Source organism: Aulonocara sp. 'chitande type north' Nkhata Bay, linkage group LG10 (assembly GCF_057382095.1).
Source record: "Aulonocara sp. 'chitande type north' Nkhata Bay isolate Kocher_YH1m ecotype deep benthic linkage group LG10, A_spYH_male_GT1.1, whole genome shotgun sequence".
NCBI lineage: Eukaryota > Metazoa > Chordata > Actinopteri > Cichliformes > Cichlidae > Aulonocara > Aulonocara sp. 'chitande type north' Nkhata Bay.
In genome coordinates this window covers 32,038,423-32,060,236 of record NC_141353.1, presented here as the reverse complement: position 1 = coordinate 32,060,236, position 21,814 = coordinate 32,038,423, and the positions used below count along the sequence as shown (strand labels likewise).

General features: G+C 41.6%; 1 long non-coding RNA gene across 1 annotated transcript; it reads left to right on the top strand.

The window, feature by feature from the left end:
* The first annotated feature begins 16,146 nt into the window (after positions 1 to 16,146).
* Positions 16,147 to 17,709, top strand: LOC147321203 (uncharacterized). The gene is made up of 3 exons (XR_015131169.1): positions 16,147 to 16,231; positions 17,168 to 17,202; positions 17,582 to 17,709. It is a non-coding gene; the product is annotated as an uncharacterized LOC147321203 (long non-coding RNA).
* Positions 17,710 to 21,814: the final 4,105 nt, after the last annotated feature.

Below are 21,814 nucleotides of genomic sequence, written 5' to 3'. Positions count from 1 at the left end.
ACCTTTTTAAAAAAAAACAAGCGCATCCATGCTCACAGGTGTACACATGGGTGATCACACCCACAAACTACACCCTTTTTGGCTCCTACCTCAAAGCACACTGTGTTCTGTTGATCTTATGTGCTGCACAATAATGTTTAATATTTAGTATTTACTGTCATATTCCCATATATCATTGTGATGCTGTTTATTCTATTACTCTTTCCATCACATTTGTGGCTTCTTCTCCGCTGCTTCTAAGTGGAAATTGGTACATTTGACTTCACTACAATTATCTGACATCTTTAGTTGTTATTTTACAGATGAAGATTTGTGCTCATGAAACGCATGAAGTACAATTTTGTTTCTGTAGTTGATCAATCAGTTATTTGACTTGCATGAATTCAGCAACTATTATTATATGTTAAGTCTTTAAAAGTACTTACTGTTGATATTATTTTCTGTAAATTGTTCAAAATCATAAATGTGTGAGAAGCACTCAATCAGGGGCGACTCCAGCATCAAACCTTTAGGAGGGCTCAGCTCAGTCTTAATGTCATGCTTTTAGTGTTGCCTTCAAAAGAAATGTAATTTTTGGATGACCTACAGCAGTGTCTAAGAATAACAGATTTTAATATAATACATCAGCTTTACGGTGGTCACTTTAGTTTAAAACCCGATGCAATGGCACAGTCATGTTGACAGTAAATTTCAAAAACAGTTTAAGAAAAAGCAGATCAGAGGAGAAACCTGCACGGCATTGTTTCAGTCTCTTAACCACATAGAGGCAGGTCCACCAAATCATCAAGTATTTAAAGTACCATTATACAATACAGACAGTTCAAAATCCCCCTGCGACTCCACGTACCTGCACAAGAAGCAAACTGGTAATAGAGCTGATTTTAAATGACAGCTTTTGAATTCATGCAAACCCAAACACTTTGTTGTGCAGACTCAGCACAGAGACTCGTGTACACCAATTCAGAGAGTGGAGAACAGATTTGTAGTCTGTCACATCAGTATAGTGGCATTCATCCTGTTCAAGTTTACAGTGATGTGAATGTTGCTAAATGCTATTATTCACATTAATAGCAGAGTGCTACTGAAAAGCACACAACGCATCCATTTAATGCATGTAGATGTTGTGAAAAATCCACCTGATCTCTGTTAGTTCCAGTCTCTCTGTCCGCGCTTCCTCTTTGTACTGACAATCACACACAAACATTTTATATTCAACTAAAAAAAATAACAAAAAAAATATGTATATATTCTTGTAATAATTATTTTAAGAGCAGTTTCGGATCATCGTTTGATAAGAGCATAGCACCCTGCTTAGTTATGAGCGATCACCATAGATGAATGTGGGCAAAGCAGAAGTGACATATATGTAGCCAGGTGGAAGGTCTTTATTATTGGACATGTCCCTGACTTTGACTTCATGTCCACTCTTACCTGTTTCTTATGTGTGCTGTGTTCCTCCATCTTTCTCCCTTTTTCTCCCCAGCCATGAAGTCTTTTGAATTTTCACTCAATAACAGCACCTTTTAAAGTTATTTGTTTTTATTTATTTAAACATATAGTAAAATTAATATAAAGTGGTACATGTTATGCACTACCTAAAGTGTGAAGTCACAGAATGATACTATTTAGTGCAGTTTTTAATCATTACCAGTCTTCATCTTAGAGCTTGTGCTCTTATTGTGCCATGATGTCTCCTTTTAAACTGTGTGGATATTCACCTCTTCTTCATCCTTCCTGTTCCTTTCACCAAACTGCTCACTCTTGTTCTCCTCTGATCTCACTTCCTGTTCTGGTTATAAGAAGAATGCAGTCAGCATGTGTCAAAGACACTCCCTTAGATTAGATATTTAACATTTTATTTATCAACTATTTTATGCACTAAATCAATCAATTATTAAACAAATATCATATTGTAGAAAAGCAAATAATAATGCACTAAGCAGTTTCATGCCACAAGAGCTAAATGGTCACTTCACTGTATTTATTTCCCACAAACTACTATACCTAGGATCTTCAAGTTTCCACTATAATTCATTAATCTGCAGCGACTGTAGAACATAAAGTATATTGACCTCTATTGCTTTCTTTATGACTTGGCCTGAATACACACACATACACATCTTTGAATAGCACAACAAATGAGGTAATTTTCCATGTGTTTTAATAGGTTTTAGTGATTTATGGGTTTTATGTATGTGTGTGTATTTTGGTCTTCAGTGTAAATTTATACAAACTGTAATTTTTTCAGATGAAAGATCCATTATTTAATGTTGCTTTATGTTGACTCTATGGAGAATAAAGCCTTGCATGAGTGTTGCTATTTTTAATTGTGGAGTGGAAGACCTACTGTACTTGTTGTTTAGTCTGTGATCTGAATGCCAAATTTAACCAAATTGAAAGCAAAGGTTACAGCTGGGATATTCCACACATTTGAAAGACTCATTGTGTAACTCAGATGTTTATGAGCTTTGATCACTCCAGCATAATAATTATCATGTAACTGCAAGAAGACTTAATGAAACTGAAACAATGCACCCTAACACAGGCATTTGAACTGTACGCTAAGGAGTGCATGAAGTGTACCTCTACAGCTGAAAAGAGTTTGACTCTATAATTTCTGGATCTACTGATTTGTTTCTGATGTATCTCTTCTTTTATTTAGCCTGTATTTGTATAGTGCTTTACTAGTCCCTAAGGTCCCCAAAGCGCTTTACACAACCAGTCATCCACCCATTCACACACTGGTGATGGCAAGCTACATTGTAGCCACAGCCACCCTGGGGCGCACTGACAGAGGCGAGGCTGCCGGACACTGGCGCCACCAGTAGGCAACGGGGGAAGTATCTTGCCCAAGGACACAACGACCGCGGCCGTACAAGCCGGGGCTCGAACCGGCAACCTTCCGGTTACAAGGCGAACTCCCAACTCTTGAGCCACAATCGCCCCATTATGAACAGAAAGATGATGAAATCCTCTTTATTTGAGAAAATGTCCTTAAACTATTTTTCCTCCTTCTTACTGAGTTTCCAAGCTACCTCTTTGTTAAGTGAATAAACTATTTGAACAAGAAAGATATCATGGCATTTATGATGATACTGTGTGTGTGTGTGTGTGTGCGTGCGTGCGTGCGTGCGTGCGCGCAGAGGGGAGGTCAAGACAGGAGCTCGCTGAGTTGACCTGGTACATCAAGTTTGGATTTCCCCAGTTATTGGTAAACAAAAAAGATTTAAACTTAAAAGATTTTGAGTTCATGCACACTAGAAAAAAAAATTCTCTTCATCACAATCATTTGTTTAAAAATATGGCTATTTTACTGATCTATGGTTATTATTAAAGAGGAAGGAAAGAAGAAGAGGAAGCCTGAGCCCAGGTTCTGTCCATTTTCATAACAAGTGACAGCACAGACATCTGAGCTTTTTCGTCATAAAGATTGTGATGTGAAGCATCAGCAGGTAAAGTGTCGTTAAAGTGTCACTTCAATAATGCTGCTGGGAGAAAGAAGTGTTGACACATACTAGTTTTGAATAAAAGGTTTAAAACACAAACAGTCGAATCCTAGGTGTTGCTTTTAAGCTTAAAGAATATAATAAGTTCTAAGACAATTCAGTTTACTTCTTACTGTCCATGTTGTGTTGTGGTATTTACTTTATCATGAATGTACGCTACTTTGTTCTAGCGACTGTAAAAAAAATAATTGTATTCATGAAATAAACTAGACTTTCACAGTCTGCATCTTCCACAGTTTTTATGCTTTTTTTCCACTCCAAGTTTGACACAAACCCACAGACAACCAGAGTTAACTATGTGAAGCAATCACAGACACTGTAATGGCTGATTTTTCTAATAAACACAATCAGGTTAACATTAAGGTTTAACATTGAAGGAGATTTGTTCCATAGTCACAGTTATACTTGTATTTCCTTTACTTACATCCAACACTACTATGTTCTGTTTCAGTCCAGGTGCTGGCAGTTTATCCTTTGTTGTTTGGACAAATAAGCTTAAAGCTAAACCTTCATGTTTTTGATGGGAAAGTTTGTTAAACCATTGCTCAACTTATGTCTGCATGAGAGCAGATAATTATGATGTACTTGTAAAAAGACTTGATAAGCAGGTCACAGCTGAATCAAGGGGTAATAAAAATAAGACCACGCGGTCTCAGCACGACTACACATGCAGTGGGTTAGCGCACACATTTGAAAGACTCATTGTGTAACTCAGGATGTGACCCCTTATAAAGGAGACAGAGAAGTTCTGTTGTTCAGTCAAGTAAAACCTGGTGAAAGCGCAATTCTAAGACTCTGGTCGTTGCTTAAGTGTATAGATAAAAAATCTTTTCTTCATACATTCTTTTCTTACTATATTAGTATAATCGCCAAATCGATCATTTAATATTTATCTCCTGAAACGATCTACATTAACTTTTTATCCCTAGAAATGTGTTTCCAGAGTCCCAGGTTTAGTGACTTCCTGTCCACCATCACATTAGCCGAGTAGTTGTCAAATTTGAGGGGAGCAGAGAAGATCAGACACCAGTCAGCAGGTCAGAGGCCATCGCTCATTTCACAAATCAATCACTTGATTTATAAATGGAACAAACACCCCATCAGACCAGGTAATGACCCATTATGAGACAACAGCCGTCTGAGAGGAGATGTTCTGTATCACAAAACATGGGAAACAAACAAACTCTAGGCATTCTGAAATATATAAAGCTCAACAAAAAAAGACAACCATATCAGATCCTGATGTAATTCATGTTGTTGTTGTCTTTATTAGTCATTTAAAAAGAGGTCCAGAAAAAGTGTCCAGGAAGAGATTCTACTATTTATGCAGCACTGCCCCCGTGTGGCCACAAAGACACACAACAGCTTCATTTCTCAGCCTGTTGCCTTCTTTTTCCTTCATGATGTAAACAGTGAATGAACCGAAAGAAGTCAACCCATAAACTGTTAAACTGATACAACAATCATGATGATTATGTAACAAGTTGTAGTTGACTTTCTGGTGGTCGTTTTGGTATACAATTTAAAAGCCATTTTCTTTTATAAATACACCATACACTTTGTTCTTGACCATTTCTTTTCCTCATATCCTTAACGGACAGTGGAGGAACACTACATCTAGCTTCTGTTTAACATTTATCCAGGCGCCCCCACACTGTACCTCTACAGAAACCAAGGGAGAGACAGACACACAAAGATTTCCACTTGAATCTTGATCTCAAAATAGAAAAAGTTTTATCACAAAATAATTACAAGAGCACAAATAAAAACTCGAAACCAAAGACAAATGAAATAAAAGGGCAAGGCCCTGCGACTGAACACAGCACATCTTGCACACCTTTAAAATTCACAAATTTCAGTTTTCTTTGTCAGTCTGTGGTATTAAAAAAAATCTCAACATGATGACCAATGTTTGACCTTTCACCTCTAGCATAGTTTTCTCTGGATTTCAATCTGGCCACTCCTGAAATGACATTTATCAGTGTATGTACAGCATCCATTTTTGGTTTAGACAGTCTGACACAGACCGTCTCCATGGCAACCTCCGAGACACTTCTTTTCCTAAAAAAAAAAAAAAGTCTCTATATGACCACCAACAAACCTGTTACACCATATTTTTTCACCAGCTCACCTTTGCTGAAGGTTCTCATACAAATCTAAACATCTTTTGAGAAAGTCCACATCACTCTGATCTGTAATGAAAACAGAAAAACAATGACAACACCAGCAGAGGCCTCCGACATAAACCTGGCAACATAAATCTAGATAACTTTGCTTATTTATCTCTTAAAACATTCAACAAAGATTAAAAATTCTAACAAATATACCAATATAAATATATATTCCAGAAACAGGACATTCCAGTTAGATCCTCTCCAAACTTATACTGGGCAGCTCAGCCCATCATCCACTTTTACAAAACAGAAAGCCGCCTGATACAACAGCCCCAAAAGTGACAAAAATCCACCTCCAAAAAGCAAAACTTCTCATAATGGAAAAACAAAAAAGATTGTCAATCCTATCAAACACTTTCTCTTAATCTAAAGAAATTATTCCAACATCAAACTGTACAATTTACAAATAACTACCAAGTCTCTCATGAGAAAACTCTTGTTCACATTAGAGCTGTGTGGTACACAGTACGACTGATCCCTGTGAGTGATTCATTTCACAAAGTGTTTCGGCCTGGTGGCCAGTACTTTTGAAGGAAGTTAGTAATCTGTGCATAACAGAGCCACGTCTCCATTTCTAAGCAGAGACAAATCTCTGTTTTTTAGGGAGAAGAGAGAGCCCCACATGATGGCTCGATGCCAGTAACAGTCTTTTACAGAAGTCTGCAGGCAGCCCACCCTGTGCAGGAGCCAGCTGACCAGCAGCAGCACTAATCTCCTCCAAAGAAAAGTTAGCATCCAGGACAGCTCTGTCCTCAGAGCTCAGCTGAGGAAGCCCCTGCAGCAGCTTCTCCACTCAAGCTTTATTACTTTACTCCATCCCTAACATGGTGGTGTAAAAGTCCACGGCATACTGACCTGCTCTGCATCCAGGAAAAACCACTAACGCCACATAAACTACACTAACAACACCATACACAATTACACTAACTCATAATCAGCCTCACAACACACCACACATAAAAAAAAAAACACAACTTTCAGCCAGACAAACCACACAGTCCACCAAACTCCCATCATTCACAAGAGAGAGGGAGAGATATAAAACGAGAGAGTTTAGTGGATGTGTGTTTGTGTGTGTGATACACACAATTTATGAATGTACTCTCCAATAAAGGTTATGTAGTTGATGAAAAGTGGGTTAGATTAAATGTTTACATTTCTTGTGCATGAAGTAAACTATAATATTTATATGTAAAATTCCACACCTACACCTGTGCGCCCTCACACTGCAGCACATTTTACTCCCCTGGTTGCAGAAACCATTCTATATTTTGTCACAGCTGCAAAAGAAGCTCCACTCAAAGAAACTCAAAGTTGATGGAGAGGAAGAGATTTCAGAACATGAGGCAGGAAGGTGGGGAGAGAGTGAGGCGGTATGGCACACAGGAAACGGTCGAGGGCAGACTCAAACCCAAGCTCCTGCAGTGGGAACTCTAACGTTTAGTACATGTGTCCCCACTCAGCCAGGTGAGATATAGCAGAACCATCAATTCAGAGTCTGACAGTAAGGGTGAAGACGAGCCTGACTGTTGGTCTGCTCCAAAACAAGCCCATAAGCAAGCTTTGAAATAATATGTTACAAAAGTGTGAAACTGCGACATGAAATTTGATTTGAAAATGAAATTCATCCTGATCAGGAGCTGTTATGATCTAAATGGTGTTCTAGATCCAGTAAGCATTCATTCAACTTGTATGCAGCAAAATTAAAAATAAGTTACCACATGTTGTTTTTTAATTTGGTAAATAATTGATAAAATGTTAAAAGTACTGGTCGTACCTTAGCCACATGTTTTTTCTGTGTCCTGAACTACAAGGTTTCTGGACAGGGTATTTTGCTATTATGTCAACTGTTCTTGGGGTAACTCTTCATCCTTGTCCTCTGATTGCTGTATTTGGGATTCCTGTTCGCTCACTTACACTTGATTCCACACAAAAGGATATTATAGCCTTCACATCCCTATTAGCGAGACGTCTAATATTGTTGCATTGGAAGTCTGTTAAGTATCCTACTGTTTCCCGGTGGCTTGAAGATGTCATGTTTTTTTTAAAACTTGAAAAAATTAAATATACGTTGAGAGGTTGCACAGCCAAATTTTTTCACAAGTGGCAACCCTTTATCTCTTATTTTGCTAGTCTAGAGGTATTGCCTGTTTAAATCTACTTTTGTTACTGTTATATTCCTCTAATATGTTTGATGGTTGTGTTGATCTGTGTGGGACTGGGGGGCGTTGTGGTTTGTTTTTTTTTTTTGTTTTTTTATATATATATATATATATATACACACACACACACACACACACACACACACATATACACACACTTAGGAAAATGAAGAAAGGTTGACTGTATTTCGGTAACTACTTACAGAAAAAGATTGATGAGCACAAAAAAAAGAAACAAACTTTAATTGTTTCTGATTAGAAGCTGTACAATCCGGACTGACTTTAACAAATGTGCTATAGGCTCACCTGGAAAATAGTGAGCTTTAAAAGACTGATTTTGTTCCAAAGGCTTGCACAGACCTCAACCAATCCTAAGGCTAATTAGCACGGCTAGAATTTTAAAAACATTTGTTAAATGATGTCATTGCTAACATATACCTGTTTTAGAGCATGGTGAGTAGCGAGAATGCAAAGTTATTGTTACCTCTAAAAAGAAAAATGTGAAGATGTGATATTAGCATGAGCTATATAGTATCTCCAAAAGTTGATTCTGTTCATCTGGACTTTACGTTTTGTGGGAAAAACGTTTCGTCACTCATCCAATTGACTTCTTCAGTCTCAGCTGACTGCAGGTTTCCCCAATCTTATAAACAGTGCATGTATATGGTTACCTGCCCCCTTGCAAAACTTTGCTAGACCCGTCCCTGCACAGTTACCAGCTGTCAGTAAAAAAGGATCCTGATGTTATTTGTCTCTCAGAAACAGTTCATAACTTCCCTTCAACTTATTCATGTCACCTAAAAGGTAAACCTGTTTCTCCATCACCTGTTCAGCTCTGATGATTCAGTAAGGACATCTCCTGGTTTCATCTTCACGTTTCCCTCTCACCATATATCCAAACCGATATCATGACCAGCAGCTGTTACAGCTGTGGCTCCAGCCAACATCAGCTGATACTAGAAAGTAATATTAAATAAATTCTAATAGCAGCTGATCAAGTTTTAACCTGCTGCTGTTGTTTAGAGCGACCACCGCTGGTTTCCTCTTTCTGGCTCGAAATGCACGATAAACAAACAAGAGAGAAAAGCGATCAGCTGATCATTGATCAGTTTCATCATTTAAGTAGCAACAGGAGAGAGAGGGAGAGAGAATGGGAGAAGAAGAGGCAGCTGGCCACGTAAAGACACAGAAGAACTCCAGCTTTGTGTATTTTTTTTTTCATTCAAGCTGGACATTCAAGCACACTTTACTTTCTGAACCTTTTGTTCAGTTTCAGCAAGAGCTGGTTTTCTAAATTAACAGAGGCAATCCGACTTCGTTTGGCTGTGAAGAGTAGACCAGCACAGCTAAAAAGTCGTTCACACGCAGCAGAAGCAGGCAGAGCTGTGTTCAGTTTAAGAGAGAGGTTTTTGATACCTGAGAAGGAGTGCAGCAGCTCCATGGTGTCTGTGGCACAAGCAAGGTAACCATCAAGCTCAACTGCACTTTGCAGCCTTCTGGAGATTGGTCTGGAGAAGAATTCATCTTCATCAGATGACTCTCTTTGCTGATCCTCACTCTCATGCTCTGTCGTTTCAAGATGTTGTTTGATGTATGTCAAGGCTGTAATTGCAAGTAGATAACACAATTTTGTTATTTACATTTCAGTGATTATTCCTGAACACAAATTTAAAAACGGCAAATTCTCAAAAAGGATTGTTTAGTATTCGGGACAGACCATCAATAACTTACAATGTATTAGGTGAAATACTCACTTAAGCATGTGTTCAAATGTAAAAATACACAAAAATGGGATCACATGAATCCTTACCAGCCTCTGTTACATCTGCTCTGTCAGTCCAGGAAGTCTTGAACTTGGGTAAGAGGACTGCAGCTGCAGCCAACTCTGGATCCTCCATCATCGCTCCAAAACGCTTTTGAAGGCCATTTTGCAGGACTCTGATGAGTGGCACGCATGTCTTGCTTGATGTCTCCAGCCTGCTAAGTTTGAACAGTAGTTGTTGGATTACTGGCAGGAGCCATCCCATAAAGGAAGTGGACTCAGACTGAAGAATGTTTGAAGCTTTCACCAGTGGCTTCATGGTGGTACAGTACTCCCTAAGGAATGCAACTTCTGCAGGACTCAACCTGTAAGACACAACAACAAAACCCACCATGACTATAACAGGGATCTTCTGATTTAATATTAAGAGTCTGCTCACGTTTTTAACCATCCATTAAGGAAAATTCACAAGATTTGCAACCATATTGGTAGGTGTCCAATTTTACTCACATTTTCACCTTGAACTCCTCACAAATGCTCCTGATGGCATTTTCCCCCTTCTCATCAATGATGCGTATTATCCTTTCAATGGCAAGGTAGGTTGAATTCCATTGTGTTGCATTGGGACGAATGATCTGTAGTTCACACTTGTCCTCTACCACTTCATTAGCCAAATGAGTTTTGTTCCAAATGGCCTGGCATTTTGCAAAGCATGCACGGGAGAGCCTCTCGTAGGTTTCCTTCATGCTCTCTGCTAGGGCAGCATCAGATGTTGCCACAAGGTTTAGCAGGTGACATGCACATCGCTGATGAGGCGGGAGTTGATACTCCAAACCAGAGTCTTCATCAAGAATTGCACTTGCCTCATGGTAGTCAATATGGTCAGTCAGGTCAATAGTTTCTGGGTCTGTTTCATCTTCAGCTTCATCTGCATCATTTTGTGCCCCAAACAGTGGATCCAACTTTGTCAAGGCCTTCCACATATCAGTTGTGGTTCTTACAACTTTGCCTCTAATCTTGTATTGGCAATGGATATCATCAAGCGCACCAGCAAGCATGTCAAATGTGTGAGACCCTCTCAATCTTTTGCATGCTGGTGCTGCAGATCTTCTTTCCAGGGACTCTTCCTCCAATGGCATGTGACTCCAAGGTAACTTTTCTGATGAACTGACCAACAATCAGTAGTGGTAGCAACAAATTTGACTTTATCCAATGCTGCAACCAAAGTCATCTTCATGTGATCAGCAGCTTCACAGATTCTGGCACAGACAGTGGGTCTGGAGAGGACTTTGGCTTGAGGTTGTAATGTGGTAACCAATTCTTTGAAAGATGGCTGTTCTACCACTGCAAATGGCTGTAGACCCTCACATATGAAATTGATGACAAGCATGTCAACAGTTGCTTGTGGAACATGTTTGTTTGCAGCTCTCAACATCAGGTCTGGTAACTTGGCTTGTGTATTTGCTGAGAGCTTGTTTGGTGTGGCTGTGGCCTTTCGCTGACGAGATGTTGATGCCACAGTGATATTGTACTGCTCAATCTTCGATGGATGTTTCCTCTGTAGAGATAAATATTATCATACGTCAGGTTCATACATTACTTCATAACATCACTGTGATTAACACTACAGGAAAACATTTTTAAAACATCATTCAACTAGACATGAGCTAATCTTTGATTGTTTAGCATAGTATAAAAGAGTGGTGAATTTGGTCAAATCTTGCAGATATATTGCTGTATTTATTTACAAATGTAAACCAATTTTGAACGATCATTGCGAAAAACATGAATTTCTGTATACATTCCAAGTTCTGTAATCTGTATACTATCTGTAAAAAGAGTATCGACCAATGTATCAGTATCTAAATTTTTAAGTCCTTTTTATCAGTATCACCCTAAAGTTTTCAGTATTAGTCAGGTTCTAAAAATACTAAGAGAGCAAAATATGTGTATATAGCAAATGTAATTTAAGGAAAGGGATCACATACACAAAAATGCTGCCCATACAGCTAACAAATAAAAACAATCCACATTATGTTCTTTAAAAAAAGATATCATATTGGGAAACATATAACCCTACTGATTAAGAGCCACGTCACTATGATAGACCTATATCAGGCCAATGATCCTGATCAACTGATCCATCAAGCGGGCTCTGGTACATGTCAGCTGAGAGCTGGAAGATTAATTTGAGATGCAGCTCAGCACTGTGTTCAAATTTTGTTTTTGTTTTTTATATAGGCCAGCTGATTGTAGGCCTGTGAGTTTTAAATGACTACAAATTTAATTTATTGTAATGACGGTGGTTATCCAAATAATAAGCTAAAACATTCCTACGAATTTAGCTCAATTATGCATGCACACACGCACATTAGCTAGCTCCGTCTTATTTTAATATCAGGCTAACCAATGGCGGTGACAATATCTCAGCCAAACTAATAACCTTAACACACATGAAAAATAAGAAGGCAATATTGTACACGTATAGTTGTAAAACCTCTTACCTCAATGTGTTGTTTTTTTTTTAGATTAGACGCTGAAGTCTTGTAAGCTGAAATGACTGTAGAGGTCAAACAAAGTTTGCACTGCATCTGGACGCTGTCTCCTTTTCTCCCTCTGCACATGAAAAATTCCTCCAGGTATGGCCACGGGCACACGTCCTCCGTCTTTTCTACGTCGTTTTCATGGTTGACAGTTGTCCTCTGTCTCCATTTTGGCTTCTTTGTCTCCACATCTTCCGTCTATAAAGTAGTTTGTACTCCACCATGTAGCACCTCCAGACACCTGTGCCTGCTGCTGCATCAGAGTTTATTCTTTGCTTACGTCTTAAATTGGCCGGTCGGGATTGCACGGCTTTTTATGTAACTACAGCCCAGCCCATGCAGCAGTATATGAATGACTAACCTCGTATTTTGGATGGATTATCTCAGTTGTTCTCCTCGCGTATAGGTGTAACGGAGAAACAGCCAATCAAATCGCAGCTTTTCGGGCATTGGAAAAAAATGGGTTTTTTTTTACACTGAACTGTCTGAGCGCGGGTTCGAGTCCTGGTTGGGACAAAGGTTGTGTTACATTATCAAAAGTTAAACACCATTTTCAATTTACTTATTGTGGATAACATTTATTTTTCACTTTGCTTTTAATTTTTATTTCATTATCATTTTATTTAGATTATATAGTGTTATGGCCTGTGGAGCATTTTCTGCATTACGTACCTATACTGTCATAACTCAGACTGTATCATGACAGTCTTGAGATGATACATACCAGACATATAGTCTACAATTATGCAGACATCCAACTTTTAATAAAAAGACTAAAGCTAAAACTATAATACAGATACATTCTGATGACATAGAAAATGATGCTTATACATAATTTAAACAAGGCATGTCTGTAATAAGTCATCTGTCTGCTTCCTGGTGGCTGTTAGTTTATATCTATTCATTTTCCAGCACAAACTCAGTACTGACATCATTACTTTATTCCAGTCATGCTCTTGCCAGCCTCCACTCTGCATGCTTTAAATCTGTTGCTCTTCTGCTTCTACCATTCTGTGTTTCAGATCCTCAGCTATGCAGCCCGCCTCCTCTCCTTTCTCCTCTTCACCGTGGTCACTCAGAACCCTGTCCCAGCCTCCATCTTCATCACTACCAGCATTTTGACTCTGGGGTGTGGCTTATGCAAAATCCTGTCACTGCTGAGATTTCTTCTGCTATGATGGGTCATTGGAGTCTAACTGCCTAACAGTTACATTTATTTCTGTATCTCAATAAATCATGTTCGGTTTTTCCACATGATCTCTCCTTATTGAACTGCTTTTGTAGATAAGCTTCAAGCCAGAAAGCAACAATACCTAAACCAAAAATATTATCATCAGAAGTGAGAAAGTGTCTGGACTATCTCCAGCTGTGTTGCATGTATTAAAGATAACTTCAGACACTGTCTGGTTGTCATGTCTGAAACAGGCTGTATAGTCACACAGATAAAAGACAGCAGTCATGTTTCTAATATTACAAATCAACCAGAAAGATTATAAAGATAAAAGCTGTGAGACCCCACTAGAGAAAGGATGGCTTGTTATCATTACATGAAGTGATTTAGAAATAATATGTAAGCTTTCAGGGCTGCACTCATAGCTTTTTAAAACTGATTACCTGATGGTGAGCACACACAGGTATATAAACATACAGGTGAACTCTAAGAGGTTATAAAGAAGAGAGCTGTGCTGCTATTTTTACAGAACACAATTTATTCACATTTTTATATTTACAATCAGTTTTTATTTATATAAACAAAATAAACATTACAAAAATAGAACAAAACTATCTTATGTACAATATCAACAGTTTCTCCCCTATTTCCTCTTTTCTTCCACCCATCTTTGTCTCTCTGCCTCGTAGAAAGGAGACTCCTGAATCTCCTTCCAGGTGCTCTTGGCTCGTGAGCCAAAGCCAACCAGCTGATCATCCTCAGAGGCTTCTGCAGCAACACTCACTCTGCTGGTCTTGCAGTTCAGAAGAGTCTTTATCTCTGTAAAGCTGAGGGCATACTGTACAAATGAATGCAAGCTCTCCTTGCCATGCCCTTCTTCCACAGAGGTCCCTGCAGCCTCTTCCTTCTGGAGATCTTTGATCAGGTACATGGTGTACCCGACATCATTCCCCAGAAGCCACCGGAAAGATTTCCCTTTATACTTTCCAAACTGCAGAATGTACTCTCCCTGCACTTCCTTCATGTCAGACTCATCCCCTCCTCTCTGATAGATGACAGTCAGAGCATTCTGATGTACAACATCATCCCTCACAGGTGCAGACTTGTCCTGCAGTTTGGGGTCATTTTTAATCCGTCGAGCTTCTTTTGACGGGTCCTGGAGAAGGTATCCAAGTGGCCCCTTGTGGAACAACCACAGAGATTTTCCCTGGATATGGCGCAACTTTCTTCTGCATCTTGACAAGCAGTGAAAAAATAAACAATTATATTAAACAAAATTGATTCCAAACACAAACAAAGACATTTCAGGTTATAATCTTGCTGCTGGGTTTACACAGCAGGATGCAGGAGAACAATAACGAGACTCAATTTGAAAGAACATTGACAACATTTGGGATAAAAGTGTTTTTTCCTCCAGGTATAACAAACTGTTCTGTCTGTAAATAAAAACCTTTCATGGTTGAATGATTATTGGCATATCTGCAAAATTTGTGGTAACTGCTTAGTAGTCATGGCACATAAGAATTGCTGGTAGATTAACAACATATATGTATTTAAGCTATCGTGTTTATTCATACACGAGTGGGCATTGCTCATGTTAGAGATATCAAAACAGATTTTCGCATTGATAAGGTGACTGACCATTACAACATGAAAGCAATACATTTTCTTTTAAAGCAGGTTCAGTCATTTAGCATGTCATCTCATAACAAGACACTTATTGGTTATTTAATTGTACCACATTATAGTAATGTCAGTGTCACAGCAGTCGGAAACCTACAAAGTTTATTTAATGGCAAAACACGTCAATGAAACACGTAATTTATTTAAGGATCACGTTCATTCATTTTTTACCGTGCCACTTTACAACAGCAGATAAACTCCCACCGTCTTTAACTGAGCGATGGATGCTTCGTAAATGCAATCGCAACACGCCTATTACCTGTAATATACACCTGTAAATGTATTCTGTTTGGTTTACTGTTATTTCAAACGACGTTTCTTACCTTTGATCAATGAATGAGGAGCGTTGGGATGTGTTGCGAGCGTTGAGTTACTTGTTTTCTCTCCCGAAACGTAAAAGAGGAGATTTTTTAAAAGTGCCGCCGCATCTCAAACTCGTTACAGCGCCGGAAGACCGTAGTGGCCAAAAATATATTACATCCGTAGTGGTTTAGCACTACCATAGAGAATGAATGGGAAACGGTTTAGGCCGTTTAGCTAAACAATCCCAGGCTCCCGCGCGACAAACGTCACTGCTGTTTAGTTTTCTGTCTTCATTTATGTTGGAAGTGATAGCAGAGCTGTACGTTTTAACTTGTTTCCAAAACCCCGCAGTCAGGACATGTTATATTGTATTTAGATAGAAGCTAGCGAGCTAACTCCCTGCTAACTTCTAACTCCGTTAAATGTCATAAATTCCGTTTTCATGGATGCGTGGATGTTAAACTCAATTGTTACACCTGGTAGAGCAGAACGCTGATCATTTTATTAAAGATGAAAGACTTTAGACAGTTTTTCAACTCTCAGTAATGCCATAGTGATCGTTTGATATATGGACCTGCAGCGGAGTTTAGACCCAGACACGGCTAGTGACGTCAGACTGAACAATCGGATAGTTCTATCACGTGCACGTGTACACGTTGACAACCGTAACCATGGTCGCCGAGGGTATATAAATGCTGCACAAGGTTCCAAACGTCTGTTTACACTTGCTCGTGGACTTGTTTCGACCTGCTCCAACCTCAGCCTGTGGAAAGCTAAGTTTTACAAAACATTTTACTAAAAGCGGATTTAATTTGAGAGCACAAGTACTTCATCTGTGGATCGTTTGTACTTGTTTTTGTTTTTCAAGTTTGAAGATGGCTCGCCGTGGACCCGGACTCCCCGACTGTCACCTGGACTTCGCTGCAGGTACGTTTGAAAATTTCTTTAAATGTAAATTACTGTAATAATTTAACAAGTTCCAGTGTGAATATCAAGTTCTAACGTGATCAAATATGTGTATTCCAAGATTGTTTCCCGTAAATTGTTTGTATGTTTTAAATTTTCCGGGAGAGGTGTAGAAATTATTAACAACTGGTGTATGAATATGAAAAAAAGGTGTTACTTTGATTTGAAGGCTTCAAATTTGACACTTTTCTTTAAAATGAAATGGTTAAAAATAGCTTAATGGACTAAAATTTGTAAAATGCCCAAAAATCAGTTTCTGTGGTAACGGCATCTTCAAGATGTCATGGCGTCAGAACACGCAGGTGTAAACACACAGATCCAGGTCCCCTCCTGACATCCTTTTCTTCTCTGGATCAAAGGCTTTATTGACATAAACTATATTTTTTCTCTGCTGCAAAACACAAAGATAGCAGATAGCTTTTCTTCAAATTCTTTAATTCTCAATCGCTTTTGCAACTTTGTACTTTTGTATTACTTGCAGCAACAACTCCACCTCATTGTTAGTCCATTTAAAAAACTCGTCGCTTTTCCTTTTCATTTTCCTGCACGTTTCAAAGAGCCGGAAAGTAAATAAACGGCAGACAGAAATGAGGCAGGTCCAGTCACCTTGCGTTTCACGCATGCGCAGTACTGGAACGTAAGCGTTTTCGGCCGTTTCAATGTGAACACACAACTCTGTGAAAACGGTAGTTTGGACACGAGCATTTTCAGACAAAAACGCCTTTTTCAAATTGATCCGGGCTATCACAGGCCGTTCCAATGACGTCACCAATCACCACACTTCAAAGCACAAAGCCTGCGTTGTCACAGTAACGCATTCTGCGATAGGAGGTCATATATAGGAGTGAACTTGACTCTCACACAGCCTTAACTGTCTGCCTGTCCTCATGTCTGCAGTGCTGCTGTCTCCGGTCACCCTGCATGTTTCTAAGGTTAGTTTTCTCCATATTTATATTGTTCTTGTAGTTTTTGTCCTCTGGTTTTTGTCCTTGAGGTTTGAATATACATGTCAAATCAAATCAAATCACTTTTATTGTCACATCACATGTGCAGGTACATTGGTACAGTACATGTGAGTGAAATTCTTGTGTGCGAGCTTCACAAGCAACAGAGTTGTGCAAAATACAATAACGTGCAAAATACAATAACGTAAACAAGCAAAATATAAGAATGGCTAATCTGAAACTAATAAATATATGTACAATATATAATAGTATATGCATTTCTGGATGTGTATACTAAATGTTTTTCTACGTGTGTGTGTGTGTGTGTGTGTGTATACACATTTTTTACGAATTATCTGTCTCTCAGTCTGCTGGTACGGGACCGGATGCTGCAGAACCTCCTTCCTGTGGGAAGTAGTCGGAACAGTTTATGGCTGGGGTGACTGGATTCCTTGATGATCCTCCCCGCTTTCCTCAGGCAGCGCTTCGTGTGTGTGTGTGTGTGTGTGTGTGTGTTTTGTACTCAGATTAGGTTTGAAGTGTCTGTGTGGTGCAGCTGGTCTGGTCTGTCTCTGTACAGTCGAGGCTGCACCCACCTATAAAAGGTGGAGGCTCACCAGGACATGCACACCTCACAAGTTCCCGGCTCTCTCGACTCTGTTGAAGACGGGTTTCTTGGAGAAGGGGAGGGCAGTGAGGCACAGTCCCCCGTCCCGCGATGCCCCTCCGTCTTCGACTAACCCTCTGCATAGGAGCCGTGAGAGCCAGGAACTTGTGAGTTTTGTATGTCCACTCAGGCATCCTTCATACCTGGTCTGTAGGAAGTTCCTGTCAGAAGGAGGGGGCACCGCGAGGGCGTCGAGGGGCGGAAGGCGGTGCCTTAGTGCCTTCCTCCTTCTGACATTGTAAAGGAACCCTATTTTTTTAAATGGTAAGATGTTTGTGTCTGTGTGTGTGTCTGTGTCTGTGTGTATGTATGTATGTATGTGTTTTTTTGTACTCAGATTAGGTTTGAAGTGTCTGTGTGGTGCAGCTGGTCTGGTCTGTCTCTGTACAGTCGAGGCTGCACCCACCTATAAAAGGTGGAGGCTCACCAGGACATGCACACCTCACAAGTTCCCGGCTCTCTCGACTCTGTTGAAGACGGGTTTCTTGGAGAAGGGGAGGGCAGTGAGGCACAGTCCCCCGTCCCCCGACGCCCCTCGCGATGCCCCTCCGTCTTCGACTAACCCTCTGCATAGGAGCCGTGAGAGCCAGGAACTTGTGAGTTTTGTATGTCCACTCAGGCATCCTTCATACCTGGTCTGTAGGAGGTTCCTGTCAGAAGGAGGGGGCACCGCGAGGGCGTCGAGGGGCGGAAGGCGGTGCCTTAGTGCCTTCCTCCTTCTGACATTGTAAAGGAACCCTATTTTTTTAAATGGTAAGATGTTTGTGTCTGTGTGTGTGTCTGTGTCTGTGTGTATGTATGTATGTATGTGTTTTTTTGTACTCAGATTAGGTTTGAAGTGTCTGTGTGGTGCAGCTGGTCTGGTCTGTCTCTGTACAGTCGAGGCTGCACCCACCTATAAAAGGTGGAGGCTCACCAGGACATGCACACCTCACAAGTTCCCGGCTCTCTCGACTCTGTTGAAGACGGGTTTCTTGGAGAAGGGGAGGGCAGTGAGGCACAGTCCCCCGTCCCCCGACGCCCCTCGCGATGCCCCTCCGTCTTCGACTAACCCTCTGCATAGGAGCCGTGAGAGCCAGGAACTTGTGAGTTTTGTATGTCCACTCAGGCATCCTTCATACCTGGTCTGTAGGAGGTTCCTGTCAGAAGGAGGGGGCACCGCGAGGGCGTCGAGGGGCGGAAGGCGGTGCCTTAGTGCCTTCCTCCTTCTGACATTGTAAAGGAACCCTATTTTTTTTAAATGGTAAGATGTTTGTGTCTGTGTTTGTGTCTGTGTGTATGTATGTATGTATGTATGTGTTTTTTTTTGTACTCAGATTAGGTTTGAAGTGTCTGTGTGGTGCAGCTGGTCTGGTCTGTCTCTGTACAGTCGAGGCTGCACCCACCTATAAAAGGTGGAGGCTCACCAGGACATGCACACCTCACAAGTTCCCGGCTCTCTCGACTCTGTTGAAGACGGGTTTCTTGGAGAAGGGGAGGGCAGTGAGGCACAGTCCCCCGTCCCCCGACGCCCCTCGCGATGCCCCTCCGTCTTCGACTAACCCTCTGCATAGGAGCCGTGAGAGCCAGGAACTTGTGAGTTTTGTATGTCCACTCAGGCATCCTTCATACCTGGTCTGTAGGAAGTTCCTGTCAGAAGGAGGGGGCACCGCGAGGGCGTCGAGGGGCGGAAGGCGGTGCCTTAGTGCCTTCCTCCTTCTGACATTGTAAAGGAACCCTATTTTTTTAAATGGTAAGATGTTTGTGTCTGTGTGTGTGTCTGTGTCTGTGTGTATGTATGTATGTATGTATGTGTTTTTTTGTACTCAGATTAGGTTTGAAGTGTCTGTGTGGTGCAGCTGGTCTGGTCTGTCTCTGTACAGTCGAGGCTGCACCCACCTATAAAAGGTGGAGGCTCACCAGGACATGCACACCTCACAAGTTCCCGGCTCTCTCGACTCTGTTGAAGACGGGTTTCTTGGAGAAGGGGAGGGCAGTGAGGCACAGTCCCCCGTCCCCCGACGCCCCTCGCGATGCCCCTCCGTCTTCGACTAACCCTCTGCATAGGAGCCGTGAGAGCCAGGAACTTGTGAGTTTTGTATGTCCACTCAGGCATCCTTCATACCTGGTCTGTAGGAGGTTCCTGTCAGAAGGAGGGGGCACCGCGAGGGCGTCGAGGGGCGGAAGGCGGTGCCTTAGTGCCTTCCTCCTTCTGACATTGTAAAGGAACCCTATTTTTTTTAAATGGTAAGATGTTTGTGTCTGTGTTTGTGTCTGTGTGTATGTATGTATGTATGTATGTGTTTTTTTTTGTACTCAGATTAGGTTTGAAGTGTCTGTGTGGTGCAGCTGGTCTGGTCTGTCTCTGTACAGTCGAGGCTGCACCCACCTATAAAAGGTGGAGGCTCACCAGGACATGCACACCTCACAAGTTCCCGGCTCTCTCGACTCTGTTGAAGACGGGTTTCTTGGAGAAGGGGAGGGCAGTGAGGCACAGTCCCCCGTCCCGCGATGCCCCTCCGTCTTCGACTAACCCTCTGCATAGGAGCCGTGAGAGCCAGGAACTTGTGAGTTTTGTATGTCCACTCAGGCATCCTTCATACCTGGTCTGTAGGAAGTTCCTGTCAGAAGGAGGGGGCACCGCGAGGGCGTCGAGGGGCGGAAGGCGGTGCCTTAGTGCCTTCCTCCTTCTGACATTGTAAAGGAACCCAGTTTTTTTAATGGTAATATGAATGTGTGTGTGTGTGTGTGTGTGTGTGTGTGTGTGTGTGTTTTGTACTCAGATTAGGTTTGAAGTGTCTGTGTGGTGCAGCTGGTCTGGTCTGTCTCTGTACAGTCGAGGCTGCACCCACCTATAAAAGGTGGAGGCTCACCAGGACATGCACACCTCACAAGTTCCCGGCTCTCTCGACTCTGTTGAAGACGGGTTTCTTGGAGAAGGGGAGGGCAGTGAGGCACAGTCCCCCGTCCCCCGACGCCCCTCGCGATGCCCCTCCGTCTTCGACTAACCCTCTGCATAGGAGCCGTGAGAGCCAGGAACTTGTGAGTTTTGTATGTCCACTCAGGCATCCTTCATACCTGGTCTGTAGGAAGTTCCTGTCAGAAGGAGGGGGCACCGCGAGGGCGTCGAGGGGCGGAAGGCGGTGCCTTAGTGCCTTCCTCCTTCTGACATTGTAAAGGAACCCTATTTTTTTAAATGGTAAGATGTTTGTGTCTGTGTGTGTGTCTGTGTCTGTGTGTATGTATGTATGTATGTGTTTTTTTGTACTCAGATTAGGTTTGAAGTGTCTGTGTGGTGCAGCTGGTCTGGTCTGTCTCTGTACAGTCGAGGCTGCACCCACCTATAAAAGGTGGAGGCTCACCAGGACATGCACACCTCACAAGTTCCCGGCTCTCTCGACTCTGTTGAAGACGGGTTTCAGTGAGGCACAGTCCCCCGTCCCCCGACGCCCCTCGCGATGCCCCTCCGTCTTCGACTAACCCTCTGCATAGGAGCCGTGAGAGCCAGGAACTTGTGAGTTTTGTATGTCCACTCAGGCATCCTTCATACCTGGTCTGTAGGAGGTTCCTGTCAGAAGGAGGGGGCACCGCGAGGGCGTCGAGGGGCGGAAGGCGGTGCCTTAGTGCCTTCCTCCTTCTGACATTGTAAAGGAACCCTATTTTTTTTAAATGGTAAGATGTTTGTGTCTGTGTTTGTGTCTGTGTCTGTATGTATGTGTTTTTTTGTACTCAGATTAGGTTTGAAGTGTCTGTGTGGTGCAGCTGGTCTGGTCTGTCTCTGTACAGTCGAGGCTGCACCCACCTATAAAAGGTGGAGGCTCACCAGGACATGCACACCTCACAAGTTCCCGGCTCTCTCGACTCTGTTGAAGACGGGTTTCTTGGAGAAGGGGAGGGCAGTGAGGCACAGTCCCCCGTCCCGCGATGCCCCTCCGTCTTCGACTAACCCTCTGC